The sequence below is a fragment of the Callithrix jacchus genome, chromosome 9, assembly GCF_049354715.1.
Source record: "Callithrix jacchus isolate 240 chromosome 9, calJac240_pri, whole genome shotgun sequence".
In the NCBI taxonomy this organism is placed as follows: Eukaryota; Metazoa; Chordata; class Mammalia; order Primates; family Cebidae; genus Callithrix; species Callithrix jacchus.
This window is the reverse complement of record NC_133510.1, coordinates 76675799-76692943: the sequence shown is the minus strand read 5'-3', so window position 1 is coordinate 76692943 and position 17145 is coordinate 76675799.

Genomic DNA, 17145 nt, shown 5'->3' with positions numbered 1-17145 from the left:
TCCTTGACTTCAGATGATTCACCTGCCTCTGCCCCCATCAATTACAGCCGTGAGCCACTGAACCTGGCCTTATGTTATCAATTTAGATTTTTACCTGCTTGTCAATTTTTTTTTACCTGCTTGACATATTTCTTTTTTTAAAAAACCATATATGCTATTTTAATCTTTAATTAGAACAAAAGCCTTAAAGTAGTTTATCCTTCAATATCCTTTAAAAGTATACATTCATTTGCACAGAAAACTAAAATAACACTAAGTTCTCTGAAAAAAAGCAATGCTATTTGGTATTTTATGGCATGCAACATTTGCTAATTAAAAAGTAGTTGAACTCAACTTTGATAGTTAATACAAAGTCCTCAATTAGAATTTTTTTTCTAACTATAAAATAGCCATTCATATTTGACACAAAGTTGATGGCATTAAATAAATGTTTTGTCCAATACCTCATTATTTAAGAGCCTTTTACAAAATAAAATAAAAATACTTGAATTTTAAGCTAATTCTCCATTATGCTCCTATCTTAGTCCATTCTTGCTGGTATAACAAAATATTTAGACTGGTGATTTAGAAATAGCAATTGACTGCTCAGAGTTCTGGAGGCTAGGGTATCCAAGATAAGGCACCAATAGATTCAATGTCTAGTAAGGGCTTACTTTTTGCTGCAAAGATGATGCCTTCTAGCTGTGCATGGCAAAAGGAGTCAATAAGGTCGTTTGGGACGCTTTTATAAGGGCACTAATTCCATTCATGAGAGTGGAGCCGGACCTAATCATCTCTCAAAAGCCCCACTGCTTAAATCATCAGCCTAGGGTTAGGTTTTTTACATATAAATTTGAATGGTCACAACATCTAGACCATAGCATTCCTCTCCTTGCCACCCCCCCAAATTTATGTCATTCTTACATGCAACATACATTCATTTCATCCCAGTAGCCCCAGACATCTTAACTCATTTTAGCATTAACTCAAAACTTTAAAGTCCATTCTTGTCTAAATATCAAAATCAAATATGAGTGAAACTCCAATACAATTTAGTCTGAGTCAAATTTTCCTTCAGCTGTGGGTCTTTGAAATAAAACAATTTATACATTTTCCAAAATGCAATGGTAGGATAGGCATAGGACAAACTTTTTCATTCCAAAAGGGAGAAATATAAAAGAAGACAGGTAATAGGTTCCAAGTAAGTCTAAAACTTAAAAGGGAAGAAAACATTAACTGTTAAGACTTTAGAATAATCTTTGACTAAATGTCTCACCTTTTGGACATGCTGGAGTAGGGGTTGGGTCCCTGTGGTTCTAGGCAGCCCCACATCCTTGAAATTGCTGGTCTCAGCCCATGCCACACTTTCGTAGGCTAGAGTCAACTGCCTTCAGCCTTCCTATAATGGATGGAGTTGCTTCCAAGTGGCTCCATCAGTGTGGAGTTCTGAGGGTGGCCCCACCTCCATGGCTCCACTAAGTATTACCCCAGTGTGGTTTTTCTGTAGTAGTTCCACTTTTGTCGCAGCCCCCTGCCTGAAGCTTATGCTTTAGTCTTCAGGCAGCTCCATTCTTCAAAACCTAGGTGAAGGTATCCATGGCTCAAAATTTTGAGTTTTCCTTTGACATGTGAATTACCCTATCCCATCTCAGGGTGCAAATTTGATGTTATTGTTTTTTTTTTTTTTAATTCTTTATTGGATTTAGGTTTTGGGGTACATGAGCAGAGCATGCAAGACAGTTGCATAGGTACACACATGGCAGTGTGTTTTGTTTGCTTTCACCCCTTCACCCACATTTGGCATTTCTCCCCAGGCTATCCCTCCTCACCTCCCCCTCCCAAGGGCCCTCCCCTTTTCCCCCCAATAGACCCCAGTGTTTAGTACTCCCCTTTCTGTGTCCATGTATTCTCATTTTTCATCACCCGCCTATGAGTGAGAATATGCGGTGTTTCATTTTCTGTTCTTGTGTCAGTTTGCTGAGGATGACGTTCTCCAGATTCATCCATGTCCCTACAAATGACAAAAACTCATCATTTCTGATTGCTGCATAATATTCCATGGTGTATATGTGCCACATTTTTCCAATCCAGTCTATTATCAATGATCAATGGGCATTTGGGTTGATTCCAGGTCTTTGCTATTGTAAACAGTGCTGCAATGAACATTCGTGTACATGTGTCCTTATAGTAGAATGATTTATAGTCTTCTGGATATATACCCAGTAATGGGATTGCTGGGTCAAATGGAATTTCTATTTCTAAGGCCTTGAGGAATCACCACACTGTCTTCCACAATGTTTGAACTAACTTACACTCCCACCAACAGTGTAAAAGTGTTCCTTTACTCCACATCCTCTCCAGCATCTGTTGTCTCCAGATTTTTTAATGATCGCCATTCTAACTGGCGTGAGATGGTATCTCAATGTGGTTTTGATTTGCATCTCTCTGATGACCAGTGATGATGAGCATTTTTTCATATGATTGTTGGCCTCATATATGTCTTCTTTCGTAAATTGTCTGTTCATATCCTTTGCCCACTTTTGAATGGGCTTGTTTTTTTTTTTTTTTTTTTTTTTGCTGTAAATCTGTTTGAGTTCTTTGTAAATTCTGGATATCAGCCCTTTGTCAGATGGGTAAACTGCAAAAATTTTTTCCCATTCTGTTGGTTGCAAATTCACTCTAGTGACTGTTTCTTTTGCCGTGCAGAAGCTGTGGAGTTTGATTAGGTCCCATTTGTCTATTTTGGCTTTTGTTGCCAATGCTTTTGGTGTTTTGGTCATGAAGTCCTTGCCTACTCCTATGTCCTGGATAGTTTTGTCCAGATTTCCTTCTAGGGTTTTTATCGTGCCAGGTCTTATGTTTAAGTCTTTAATCCACCTGGAGTTAATATTAGTGTAAGCTGTCAGGAAGGGGTCCAGTTTCTGCTTTCTGCACATGGCTAGCCAGTTTTCCCAACACCATATGATAAACGGGGAATCCTTTCCCCATTGCTTGTTTATGTCAGGTTTATCAAAGATTATATAGTTATAGATATGTTGTGTTGCCTCCGGTGCCTCTGTTTTGTTCCATTGGTCTATATCTCTGTTTTGGTACCAGTACCATGCTGTTTTGATTACTGCAGCCTTGTAGTATAGTTTGAAATCCGGTAGTGTGATGCCCCCCGCTGTGTTCTTTTTGCCTAGAATTGACTTGGCTATGTGGGCTCTCTTTTGGTTCCATATGAAGTTCATGGTGGTTTCTTCCAGTTCTGTGAAGAAAGTCAATGGTAGCTTGATGGGGATAGCATTGATTCTGTAAATTACTTTGGGCAGTATAGCCATTTTCATGATATTCTTCCTAACCATGAACATGGAATGTTTCTCCATCTGTTTGTGTCCTCTCTGATTTCGTTGAGCAGTGGTTTGTAGTTCTCCTTGAAGAGGTCCCTTACGTTCCTTGTGAGTTGTATTCCAAGGTATTTTATTCTCTTTGTAGCAATTGTGAATGGCAGTTCGTTCTTGATTTGGCTTTCTTTAAGTCTGTTATTGGTGTAGATGAATGCTTGTGATTTTTGCACATTGATTTTATATCCTGAGACTTTGCTGAAGTTGCTTATCAGTTTCAGGAGTTTTTGGGCTGAGGCAATGGGGTCTTCTAGGTATACTATCATGTCGTCTGCAGATAGAGACAATTTGGCTTCCACCTTTCCTATGTGAATACCCTTTATTTCTTTTTCTTGCCTGATTGCTCTGGCTAGAACTTCCAGTACTATATTGAATAGGAGTGGTGAAAGAGGGCATCCTTGTCTAGTGCCGGATTTCAAAGGGAATGCTTCCAGTTGTTGCCCATTCAGTATGATATTGGCTGTTGGTTTGTCATAAATAGCTTTTATTACTTTTAGATATGTTCCATCGATACCGAGTTTATTGAGGGTTTTTAGCATAAAGGGCTGTTGAATTTTGTCAAATGCCTTCTCTGCATCAATTGAGATAATCATGTGGTTTTTGTTTTTGGTTCTGTTTATGTGGTGAATTACGTTGATAGACTTGCGTATGTTGAACCAGCCTTGCATCCCCGGGATGAATCCTACTTGATCATGATGGATAAGTTTTTTGATGTGCTGTTGCAATCGGCTTGCCAATATTTTATTGAAGATTTTTGCATATATGTTCATCATGGATATTGGCCTGAAGTTTTGCTTTCTTGTTGGGTCTCTGCTGGGTTTTGGTATCAGGGTGATGTTGATCTCATAAAATGATTTGGGAAGGATTCCCTCTTTTTGGATGGTTTGAAATAGTTTTAGAAGGAATGGTACCAGCTCCTCTTTGTGTGTCTGGTAGAATTCGGCTGTGAACCCGTAGACCTGGGCTTTTTTTGTGTGGTAGGCTCTTAATTGCTGCCTCGACTTCTGACCTTGTTATTAGTCTATTCATAGTTTCAGCTTCCTTCTGGTTTAGGCTTGAGAGGACACAGGAGTCCAGGAATTTATCCATTTCTTCCAGGTTTACTAGTTTATGTGCATAGAGCTGTTTGTAATATTCTCTGATGATGGTTTGAATTTCTGTGGAATCTGTGGTGATTTCCCCTTTGTCATTTATTATTGCATCTATTTGGTTGTTCTCTCTTTTATTTTTAATCAATCTGGCTAGTGGTCTCTCTATTTTGTTGATCTTTTCGAAAAAACAGCTCTTGGATTTATTGATTTTTTTGAAGGGTTTTTTTGTGTCTCTATCTCCTTCAGTTCAGCTCTGATCTTAGTTATTTCTTGTCTTCTGCTGGGTTTTGAGTTTTTTTGATCATGCTCCTCTAGCTCTTTCAATTTTGATGATAGGGTGTCAATTTTGGATCTCTCCATTCTCCTCATATGGGCACTTATTGCTATATACTTTCCTCTAGAGACTGCTTTAAATGTGTCCCAGAGGTTCTGGCACGTTGTGTCTTCGTTCTCATTGGTTTCAAAGAACTTCTTTATTTCTGTCTTCATTTCATTGTTTACCCAGTCAACATTCAAGAGCCAGTTGTTCAGTTTCCATGAAGCTGTGTGGTTCTGGGTTGGTTTCTGTATTCTGAGTTCTAACTTGATTGCACTATGGTCTGAGAGACTGTTTGTTATGATTTCAGTTGTTTTGCATTTGTTGAGCAGTGCTTTCCTTCCAATATGTGGTCAATTTTAGAGTAGGTGTGATGTGGTGCTAAGAAAAATGTATATTCTGTGGATTTGAGGTGGAGAGTTCTGTAAATGTCTATCAGGTTTGCTTGCTCCAGGTCTGAGTTCAAGCCCTGGATATCCTTGTTGATTTTCTGTCTGGTTGATCTGTCTAGTATTGACAGTGGAGTGTTAAAGTCTCCCACTATTATTGTGTGGGAGTCTAAGTCTCTTTGTAAGTCATTAAGAACTTGCCTTATGTATCTGGGTGCTCCTGCATTGGGTCCATATATGTTCAGGATCTTTAGCTCTTCTTGTTGTATCGATCCTTTTACCATTATGTAAAAGGCCTTCTTTGTCTCTTTTGATCTTTGTTGCTTTAAAGTCTATTTTATCAGAGATGAGAATTGCAACTCCTGCTTTTTTTTGCTCTCCATCTGCTTGGTAAATCTTCCTCCATCCCTTTATTTTGAGCCTTAGTGTATCCTTGCATATGAGATGGGTTTCCTGGATACAGCACACTGATAGGTTTTGGATTTTTATCCAATTCTCCAGTCTGTGTCTTTTGATTGGTGCTTTTAGTCCATTTACATTTAGGGTTAATATTGTTATGTGTGAATTTGATACTGCCATTTTGATGCTAAGTGGCTGTTTTGCCTGTTAGTTGTTGTAGATTCTTCATTATGTTGATGCTCTTTAGCATTTAGTGTGATTTTGGAATGGCTGGTGCTGGTTGTTCCTTTCTATGTGTAGTGCCTCTTTTAGGAGCTCTTGTAAAGCAGGCCTGGTGGTGACAAAATCTCTGAGTACTTGCTTGTTCGCAAAGGATTTTATTTTTTCTTCACTTCTGAAGCTCAGTTTGGCTGGATATGAAATTCTGGGTTGAAAGTTCTTTTCTTTAAGGATGTTGAATATTGGCCCCCACTCTCTTCTGGCTTGTAGTGTTTCTGCCGAAAGATCTGCTGTGAGTCTGATGGGCTTCCCTTTGTGGGTGACCCAACCTTTCTCTCTGGCTGCCCTTAGTATTTTCTCCTTTATTTCAACCCTGCTGAATCTGACGATTATGTGCCTTGGGGTTGCTCTTCTTGTGGAATATCTTTGTGGTGTTCTCTGTATTTCCTGCATTTGAGTGTTGGCCTGTCTTGCTAGGTGGGGGAAATTTTCCTGGATGATGTCCTGAAGAGTATTTTCCAGCTTGGATTCATTCTCTTCATCACATTCTGGTACACCTATCAAACGTAGGTTAGGTCTCTTCACATAGTCCCACATTTCTTGGAGACTTTGTTCATTCCTTTTTGCGCTTTTTTCTCTAATCTTGGTTTCTCGTTTTATTTCATTGAGTTGGTCTTCAACTTCAGATATTCTTTCTTCTGCTTGGTCAATTTGGCTATTGAAACTTGTGCATGCTTCGCGAAGTTCTAGTATTGTGTTTTTCAGCTCCTTTTATTCATTCATATTCCTCTCTAAGTTATCCATTCCTGTTATCATTTCCTCAAATCTTTTTTCATATCTTTTTTCAAGTTCCTTAGTTTCTTTGCATTGATTTAATACATGTTCTTTTAGCTTACAAATGTTTCTCATTATCCACGTTCTGAAGTCTTATTCCATCATTTCATCACAGTCATTCTTTGTCCAGCTTTGTTTCCTTGCTGGTGAGGAGTTTTGGTCCTTTCTAGGAGGCGAGGTGTTCTGGTTTCGGGTTTTTTTCCTCCTTTTTGCGCTGGTTTCTTCCCATCTTTGTGGATTTATCTGCTTGTCATCTGCGTAGTTGCTGACTTTTCGTTTGGGTCTCTGAGTGGACACCCAGATTGTTGATGATGAGGTCTTTCTGTTACTTGGTTTTCCTTCTACCAGTCTAGCCCCTTTGCTGTACGACTGCTGAGGTCCACTCCAGGCCCTTCTTGTCTGGGGTGCACCTATAGCAGCTGTGGCACAGTGAGGGATGCTACCAGTTTCTTTTTCTGCTCTCTTTGTCCCAGGATGATGTCTACCAAATGTCAGTCTTTTGGATATAGAGGGGTCAGGGAGCTGCTTGAGGAGACAGTCTGTACTTCATAGGAACTCAATTGCTGAGCTGTGAGCTCTGTTGTTCGTTCAGGGCTGTTAGGCTGCTATGTTTGATTCTGCTGCAACAGAGCTCATTAAAAAAACCCTTATTTTCTCAAATGCTCTGTGTTGGGGGTTCGGGCTTTATTTTTGATGTCCGTTGAGGTGTCCTGCCCAGCTAGGAGGCAGACTAGACACTGTTTGCCTGCCGAGGCTCCGCCCTGCTGTTGTGTGGTTCACCCTGTTGCTGCAGGCTCTGCTGTTCTGCTGTGGTCTCCGCCACCAGCTACGCCCTGCGGCGGAGTCTCTCTGTTGTAGCGGGTTGCCTCCGCAATGGCAGGCTGCGTCAGCAGTGGACGTGTATCTCAGTAGGGACGGGTTGCCTCAGCAACAGCTGGCTGTGTCAGCAGTGGGCGTGTATCTCAGTTGGGGCGGGTTGCCTCGGTAATGGTGGACGCCCCTCCCCCACAGAGCATCTCAGACTGTCTGCATGGGGAGCATTTGGAATCACCATTTTGTCCGTCCCACTGGGCTACCCCAAACGCTCTGTCCCTGCAATCTCCTGGGCTGGCCCACTGTCCAAGTCTCGGTCAGTCTCAAGTCCAGCCCTCTCATGTCTCAGGTTGCTGGTTCAACAGGGCACCCGGACAAGCGCGCCCTGTGGGGAGCGCTGGGTAGGGCTGGCCGCCGCCACTCCGGCTGCCGGCTTCGCCAGGCAGAGTTACTGCCTGGCGTCCCGCGTCTCCTTTATGCTTGGGAATTTCCCCGTTCTGTGGACAACAAAGATCAGTCTGGAAATGCAGCTCCAACTCACCTCTCCGCGGATTCAACGAGAGCTTCAATCCTGGGTTGTTCTCACAGCGCCATCTTGAGTCCAAGAAATCGATGTTATTGTTAAAGTGGGCATGAGTAATGGATAAAAGTTTAAATATTAATTAGTATTTATTGAATCAAAAAGTAAGAAAACATGGTTCTAAAAATAATGAATGATTAAATTTGAACCAAAATCTCAAAACTTTTGTCATTCCATACTCTACTAGAAGATATATGACATCAAGAGAGAAAGAATTGCGGAACTCATGCCTGAAAATTTAAAGAGAAATGAGGTACAGACTACCTTTAAAAAGTTAGAGAACACTTATTGAAGTGGAAGACTACATAGAGCAAACTAAAACTACTTTCATGTGGTATATAAGGATGGCTTATTGAAAATGAAATAACTGTTTGTTGAAATTTAAATTTGAGCAGCTTTTACCCAGTAAAATGACCACTGGTGTAAAGTCAAAATTACTAAATATAATCCTTAGCTTTTAGATTTAACTTGTGAGCTACATTCCAGTTATTAATTACCTTGGGTAACATAAAGATCTTTTTTATCAAATGAGGTTAATGAATTTTAGTTTGGCTTACATTTTAGTTTGGCTACTTAAATGGAGTAATATTTTGCCAGCATCTAAAATAATTAACATTTAATTTATATATATGTTTATGTAATATGTATTGCTTATATATTATATATTATACATAATATATAATATACATAATATATATGATATAATATATATAAATTATATATTATATAAAATATGATATGTATAATTTATATATATTATATATTATATACTATTATATACTATTATATAATATATAATATATATAAAATGTAATATATTTTATATATATGTTATAATATATAATATATATAAATATATATATAAATTAAATGCTTATATAATATTAATCTCTAGGTAATTTAGTAAACAAATTGAGGATTTTAATAAGTAGTATCTCCAGTAAATTTGTGGGTAACATATGTTTGTATATTGTAATCTGTTTGACTTAAAGTTGAATTTTTATGTTTATTAGCACATAATTCTAGCATGGTGCCTGAAACAAAGAAACAGACACACATTTGTTAAGTATTGAGTAACAAGAAAGTTCATGCTGCTTTACTTTATCATGGATTTTTTCTCATTCTTCAAATTTTACTTTAAAAATAATTATTATCCAATGAATACAGGATGGTCAAGAATATTTCACAGAATTGCCTCCAGCTTCATTCATTAATCACATGGCCCATCATTATTTTAGCATTAGAGACAGCATTTGAGCAGTAATGTGGAAGTACAATATGCAAAATGTGTATTAATTATATATAATAAAATGGTTATGTAGATATAAAATTTTTAAAGTAAAATGATTCAAATGTTAAGATATTTAAAATATTGAAACCTTTGGTCTTTCAGTTATTTTTATATAATTTGTCTAGAGTTGGACTTGGGGTTTTACTGTTACTGGTAACTTTAATATATGATTTATAATTTGAGATTTTCTAAACTACAGTAAATGAAATATCTGTTAATAATTATTGCAAAAAGGAAATCCCGCAGTCTGCTCTTGAATTGATGGCAATTATCATAACATTATAAAATTACTGTAACAAGAATATACAATTAATCAGTTCTGTATTTCATGCTAACATGTGCATGCCCTGATGCATTGCTTTCAGCAATACAGCAGCTGTTGTTTAATGCATTTTTCATGTCTCCAAGTAATTCTTTCATGATGAATTATGGCATATTCAGCCAGAATTAATAATGCACCAAAAGCATGTGTGAAAAACTAACTCAAATTTTACTGAAGAGTTAAATTTGATTTGAGATTTTAAATTTCAAGTGTGTGTGTGTGTATGTGTGTGTGTATGTGTGTGTGTGTGTGTGTGTGTATAAAACTTTTCATCTGATAAAAATCCTACCTTGAAAATATCTTCAATGGTCAGGAATACTATAGTAGTTAACTGAATAAAAAGTACATATTCACTGAGAAATAAATAGAAATTATTTATTTATTTTGCAACCCATTTGCAACCACAAGAAAGAATTATGGTCTTTGAAAGAACTACCAAAGTAAACATTGTTATATGTGCAATTTTAATTTGAGAGACTCATGTTATATATATTGTTATTTATGTGCTGCCCCCACAACCTCTGTCTACCATGGAAAATATTCAGTAATTTTATTTTCCTTAGTCACTTTCACCTAAATGAACTCCATGAGAAGAGCCTTGAGATGAATCATTTATGCTGTATTATGAATTAAGTAAAATCAATTTAATCAGCAAGTATTCCTTGAATATTGATAATTAAGAAATCACATCAGTCTGAGTCCACTCATGACAGAGAAACCACACAGTAATTTGAACAAGAAAAGTTTATTTTGAAGAAATATTAGCTATACAAAGGACTTGAAGTAATGAGGCATAGAGGTAAAGAAACACTAAAGAATATAGATAGAGTGTATAAAAGAACAGCCACTGCTTCTCTGGCTAAAATAGAGCACCCAAGGAAATGCAGACCCTATGGGAGGACACAGCCATAGCTAAGTTAATGGCAAAAAAGTAAATAGAGAATGCAACACTTGGGGCAGCTATCGTCTTGAGCTTGCCCTACATCCACCCACTAGGATAGAGGGGAAAGTTATTTCCTAGGAGGTGTCACACTGGAAACACTATTCCAAAACCACTGTAGACGAGGATGTGTGGTGGAAGCTGTTGGCCCTCAAGTGCTGCTGACTTTTATGCACTGCAGCATATGGGAACTGGAGAAGCTGCAAGCACTGCACCAGCCAGATGTGAAAGAAACTGTATACACTGCAGGAGCCTGCTGGGAGAGGACACAGGAATCAGGGAGCAAAGCCCTTTCCTTCTGCAGTGTCTCTTCAGCACCCTCTGTTGATAAGTCTGAACATTATTTTTCAGCTGGTAAAGCAAAAATATTTAAAGTACAAAGATTCAGTTTTGTAGAGCAAGCCAAAATTTTGAATTTAGAAGTGAGAGCCAAAAAATCCGCAACTGGCAGATAATAATAAATGCATAAGAACAATTATTAATGATCCGAAGGTAGTTACATATGAAAATATATTTGTCACGTTAGGTGATAAGTATTATTTTTAAAAATAGGTAAAAGTTGTAGGTCAGAGAAAGTGATATGAGTGGGGAGATGGTTCATGGAACACACATGATGTAACATGCAGTTGGATGTGTCATAGAGAAGGAAAAGCATAGTCAAAGGAACAGGAGGGAGTGGAAGGAAATTACTAAGAAGTCCCAATTTGCTGTTACATTGCTATTTGGTTTTTGAGGGTCTGTAAAAAAGGTGATCAATCTTATTAATGACAATTGAGATGAAAAATATTTTAAATAAAGGGCAAGGAATTAAAAATGTGCTCTAGGAACATAATTTCCATATGGCAAACAAGACAACCGAAGCTGTTGTAGTCTCTCTCTTACTATTAAAATAATTTTGTTTTCATCTAAATAAATTTATCTATGAGAAAGAAAGTGGAGGAGAGAATGAAAATGTAGACAGGTGCTTGGAAGTATGTTGATCCTGCACATCAACCTTTAAGTTAGTAGTCCCTGCTCTGCCCTCCACATGAGAACGGAATTAGCCATGTAAGATAAAATCCATTGGAATGATTGTAAAATGAAGGTCATATGGGGCTGCAAAGAAGAAAACTATTCATAACCACTCTGTAATCCTATGCATAAAAGTTCATATAAATGTGTACACACACACACACACACACACACACACACACACACACAGCCCAGTTCTCAAACTGTGGATGTTCAGTCTTCAATTAGCTTTAAGTTAATTGTGTTAATTGTGATGAAGTGCAAAATAAGCTTCTTAAACAATATGGATTCAGATCTAGATTGTGCTCTTTATTGCCCATGTAATGTTAGGCAGTAAAGGTGACCTATAAAATTATAATTTTAATATGACACATGATTATTGTAGGAATAAAATATTGTAGGTGAAAAATTTGTATTAATTAGAACATATTATGTATTAAGAAATACAATAAATTAGTGTTATTCTGAACTAATTCAACTTTGTTGAGGAATGCTAGTATTGTAAATAACAAAGATTTATCTCTTAAAGAATCAATTTGTCAAAATCATATCCAGGACATATTTTCTTAAAGCAATTTTTCTCCTGAGTATCCAGGAGGAAATTCATTTTTCTTTTCTGAACTGAACAATGAAGAACACAGTGTCACAGTTAAGATTTTTGATAGACATTTCACAATTTCATAGAAACCTCATGCATCTTTCATATTTCATCTTACATAACTTATAACTGCTCTAATTACATAACTTATAACTACTTTTTTATATTTTTCAAATAAATATGCTTCAATATTTTAATTGATTATACACATCCTCTTTTTCTTTTGTATAGGTCTTTTAAGTGATATTATAAACTACAAACTCATTCTTTTTATTTAGAGGCAGGGTTTCCTCTGTCGCCCAGGCCTACTATAAATCTTGGTGTATAAAACATGAAAATCAAATGCTATTTTAAAATTATTTTAGAGATAGAGTCTTGCTCTTTTGCCCAGGCTGGAGTGCAGTGGTGACATCTCTCATAACTCACTGCAGCCTTGAATTCCTGGGCTCAAGGAATCCTCCTGCCCCAGCCTCCCAAGTAACCTGACAAAAAGCATACACTACCACACTTGGAAATTGTTTTTTTGTTTGTTTGTTTGTTTGTTTGTTTTTGAGACAGGCTTTTGTTATATTGCCCAGGCTGGTTTTCAACTAGCTTCAAATGATCCTCCAGGGTTTCCTGTGGTTATAGGTTTGATCCACTGTGCCTGGCTCAAACTCATTCAATCCAGTATTCATAATTTCAAGTCTTCTTTTAACATATTTTGAATTTTAAACCATATGATGTAATACCTATATTAAAATACTTATTTTTAGTGTAAGTTTAAATATATTTTAAAACTCCCTGCTCACAAGCTTACAAAATAAATAAAAGCTCGCTGAATAAGCATTATTTTTATAGATAACTATTTTACATGGGTCACATAACTCAAGTAATGGAAATTAAGGTAATTTCTGTTTTCACTAATTTAATATATACATTCAGTACTAAATTTGCCTTTGCTAAAGAAAACGGGCAATAATTGTTCTGGATTATGTCATACCGAAAAGAAATGAGCCTCACAATGTAGCTCTCTCAAACTGTCATTTCTATGACAAGTTAAAGGAGGATCTTGCCAGTATTAGAATAACAAAACAAGATTTGATACTTGAACCTTATCCATTTTCATACAGTGTGCCTTACAGCAAAATAAATTTTTTTAAAAGTACCTTCTTGCAGAGTGCAAGCTATCAGCAAAATGCAAACTAAAGGTTGAAATATAAAGACAAAAACTTACCTGTATTCATCCAGAATGAGCAAAACATGCCACAGTGTTTCTGATTTTAGCTGAGGTAAGCTTAAGCATGGCATGGTGGAGGGTGAATTTGAAATACAAAGATCTAAGCAAATATTATGAGAAAGCAAAGACCATAGCATAACTGAGGGAAGATTACATGCAAATATCAATGTTTGATGGCATTTAAAAATATATCATATTTGATCACATCAAAATGGGAATTAGCTTAATAAGTAAACTTGGGTCACTGAAACTATTGATCTATTTAAATAGATTTAGAAATTTTTTAAACCATTGATTTATTCTAGTGATGTGTATCTTTTCCTCATTACACAATATAATGATTTTACCCATACAGCAGAACATAAGCCTTATTGTTAATTATTAAAGCAACATGTGTCACAAAAGCATATGATTTTACTTTCCTGAAGCTCTGTAGAGTTAGTTATATATGCTATAATGTTAATAATGTTTTTCTTTAATTGAGTGTCACTGTTGATTATCCCCACTCACCTTTTAAAAACTGGATTGGAAACTGACTTCAGGGATTTTCTTTTCTTGTTATGGTAGAATAGCTCACTTCTAATGTTTCTCAACATGAGAAAATATAAAACCTGGATTAAAAATGAAAACTGCTGCTTGAAGATATTGGAAAGCAACTTAGGCAGTCAGGACTTCAAAGCCCTAAATTCCCCAGAGAAGAAAAACACAATGAAAGGACTTCGGTACTGTTCATTTGCCACTTCTGTTCTGGAGGCATTTGCCAACTTGTCAGTAGCACAGGGGCCATAAGCCAAGTAAAATGGAGAGGCTTTTTGAAGTGGCTTAGAACTGTGGAAACAAAAATTTGAGTTCAAGGCTACCACAGTAGCTTGGAATTAAAATACCAAGATCTCGGAGCAAAGGCAGCAACAGAAAGGCATACCATGTGATTCTTTGCTTGTATAGTGGTTCTTAATGTCTAATCTGCAGGGTGTGAGAAGTAAGGTAAGCAAGCTGAAAGTGAGAACTAAGAAGCTAAATCAATAGCAGAGCACTCTTATAGTACTGAAAGAAAAAAAATGTTATTTAGGTCCTAACTAAGAGGAAGAGCCTTGGAAAATACTCCATGATTTTAACTGAGACTCATGAGGAGTTATTACTAGACACAGCTGAATTAGGTATTAGTAGAAGGAAAAATAAGTCCATATATACACACACACACACACACACACACACACACACACACATACACATATATATACACACATATATATATGCACACACACATACATACCCATACATACACACATATATATACACACACATATATATATATATATGCACACACACATACATACCCAGATGAATACATGAAGTGAACATGAATAAAAATATAGGGAAGAATACAAAATATTCATGGGACAGAACAAAGAATTACAGGATTGCTGTTGGAGTCTAGAAGGAGAAGGGGTTGGGGGTGATGGGGGAAAGGAGGCAGTAAGTACTATTTGAAGAGACACTGTTAAATATCTCCTAATATTGATATAAAAAGACAGAAAGCTACAGAAACAGGAGGAATTAATATTAAAAGATCAAACTGAGGCAAACTAGTAAAATTACTGATATTTAAACAAATAGAGAATGGTTAACACATCTATTTTTCTCTGATTGCTTTTATCTTCCAATGAGCAAAAGAATAATGGTGTCTATTTTTAAATATAGATGATGAAAACCAGTAGATAATAAGTAATATATTTAAGATACTTGAAATAAATGCTAATGTATAATTTTATATCCACCTAAAATATATTTAAACCTGAATATGAATTAAAACTGAAACAGAAAGCAAATGTAGGGGTAGCCTGTTTACACTAAGAGAAATCATAAAGAAAGTTATTGAGGCAGAAGAAAAAATAACCTAACTGGATTTTCAGTAATGAAACATGAATAAAAGAACATGAAATAAATAAAAGTGTTATAACTCTAAGTAAAATTAACTATGTAAACAGTAATATGAATTACTTATTAAGAATTAAAATACCTTACAAAGCAAGCAGAAGTGAAGACAACATACCAAGTGCTTTGAATGAAATTCCAAGCACCAAAATAATAATAATAAGGAACAAATAAAAACAGTGTTGGGATGGGTAAATAATACTTTTTTTCACTTCTTTTTTAAAAAAAGCTATCTTTTTCTATATTAATATTCTTTCAAAAAGCATTTGTGGCTGGGCATGGTGGCTCAAACCTGTAATCTCAACACCTTGGGAGGCTGAAGCAGGAAAATCTCTTGAGGCCAGGAGTTTGAAATCAGCCTGGGCAATGTAGCAAGGCTGTCTCTACAAAAAGCTTAAAAATTGGCTGGACACGGTGGCTTGAGGCTACAGTCCCAGCTACTTGGGAGGCTGAGGTGGGAGGATCTCTACAGTCCAGGAGTTCAAGACTGCAGTAAGTTATAATCATGACACTGCACTGCAGCCTGGGTGACAGAGCAGGACCTGATCTCTAAAATAAGCTAACCAAAAGAAACCAAAAAGCATTTATATTTCATGTTTTGGGCACCAAGATTTATAATAAGATTTGACGTATGTACATGAACCAGATATATTATCTGTCCTCAAATACATCAAATCCAGTTTAATAACAAATTCTGTTCATTCTAAGATTTGATATTTATTTAATTCAGATTAGGAATAAAGAAGAAGCATGTGCATTTTAAGAAAATACCTGAAAGCAGCATTTATTTGTTCATGTAAATATATACTTCTTGTATACTATATTCCAATCAAAATTTGAATCTAAGATTTCTGTGTATTTAGATTCTATTTTTTCTAAATTTGGTGATTGGTAAGAATTTAGGGCATCATTATATTTTGCTATTAGTAAAAAAAGTCACTTGGTTTCTTGTAAACTTTTAGGGTTGATAATATTATAAATGGCTGTGATAAGTAGCATTTCTCGAAGGTCTTTATTTCCTGGAGACAGTTAACAGTTTGGTGTCTCAATGGCATTCTTTCTTGATTCATGAAATAGTTATACCTAACTCTCCCAACTCTAAAAATTTTATTTAATAAGAGTTGGCAATTTATTTGCTATCAATTGTATTTCTATCAACTGGATAATGCCTAACCATATAATACAAATTAATTTATCAAGTTAATATTTTTTGAAAAAGCATTTTATGGTACAAATATATAGTCACATTTAAATTAACATTATCCTCCATTTGGTGCTAAACATGAAAATAGTTGAAGTGAGATGATAATCAGATAAGTGTAAATTTCTTTGATAGGTAAGTTAAATTGGATGAAATAAATAACAGCATCATAGAGTATCATGTATAATAAAAACACTTTTTTTCTAATTGTGATTATAGGATATATTGTAATAACTTAGAAAAATCTAAAAATATAGCTGGGAGTTGATAAAATATGGTAATCACAGAACAATAAACAACACAGAAATGCAACAGTAAATACATATGATGAGGCACAGAAAAGTATTCCCAATCTTTATTAATGAAAATTTTTACCTCCACTTCTGAAAACGTTTTTCTCAATATGATTTTAGTTGTTTTAAAGATAAGTAAATATGGAGCGTTCAGTACCATGTGATTGGAGGTAAAAAGAAGGGTGTAAAAGGAGTGTCTCTCTTAACAGCAGCACTCCAGGAAGATGTGAAAACCTTCCATTATCATGCTGCCTCTGTGTTCATCATCAATTGTCACCATTTCCCGAAACAGACAACAGAAAACAAGTGAATGGCAGAATCCATCTAATTCT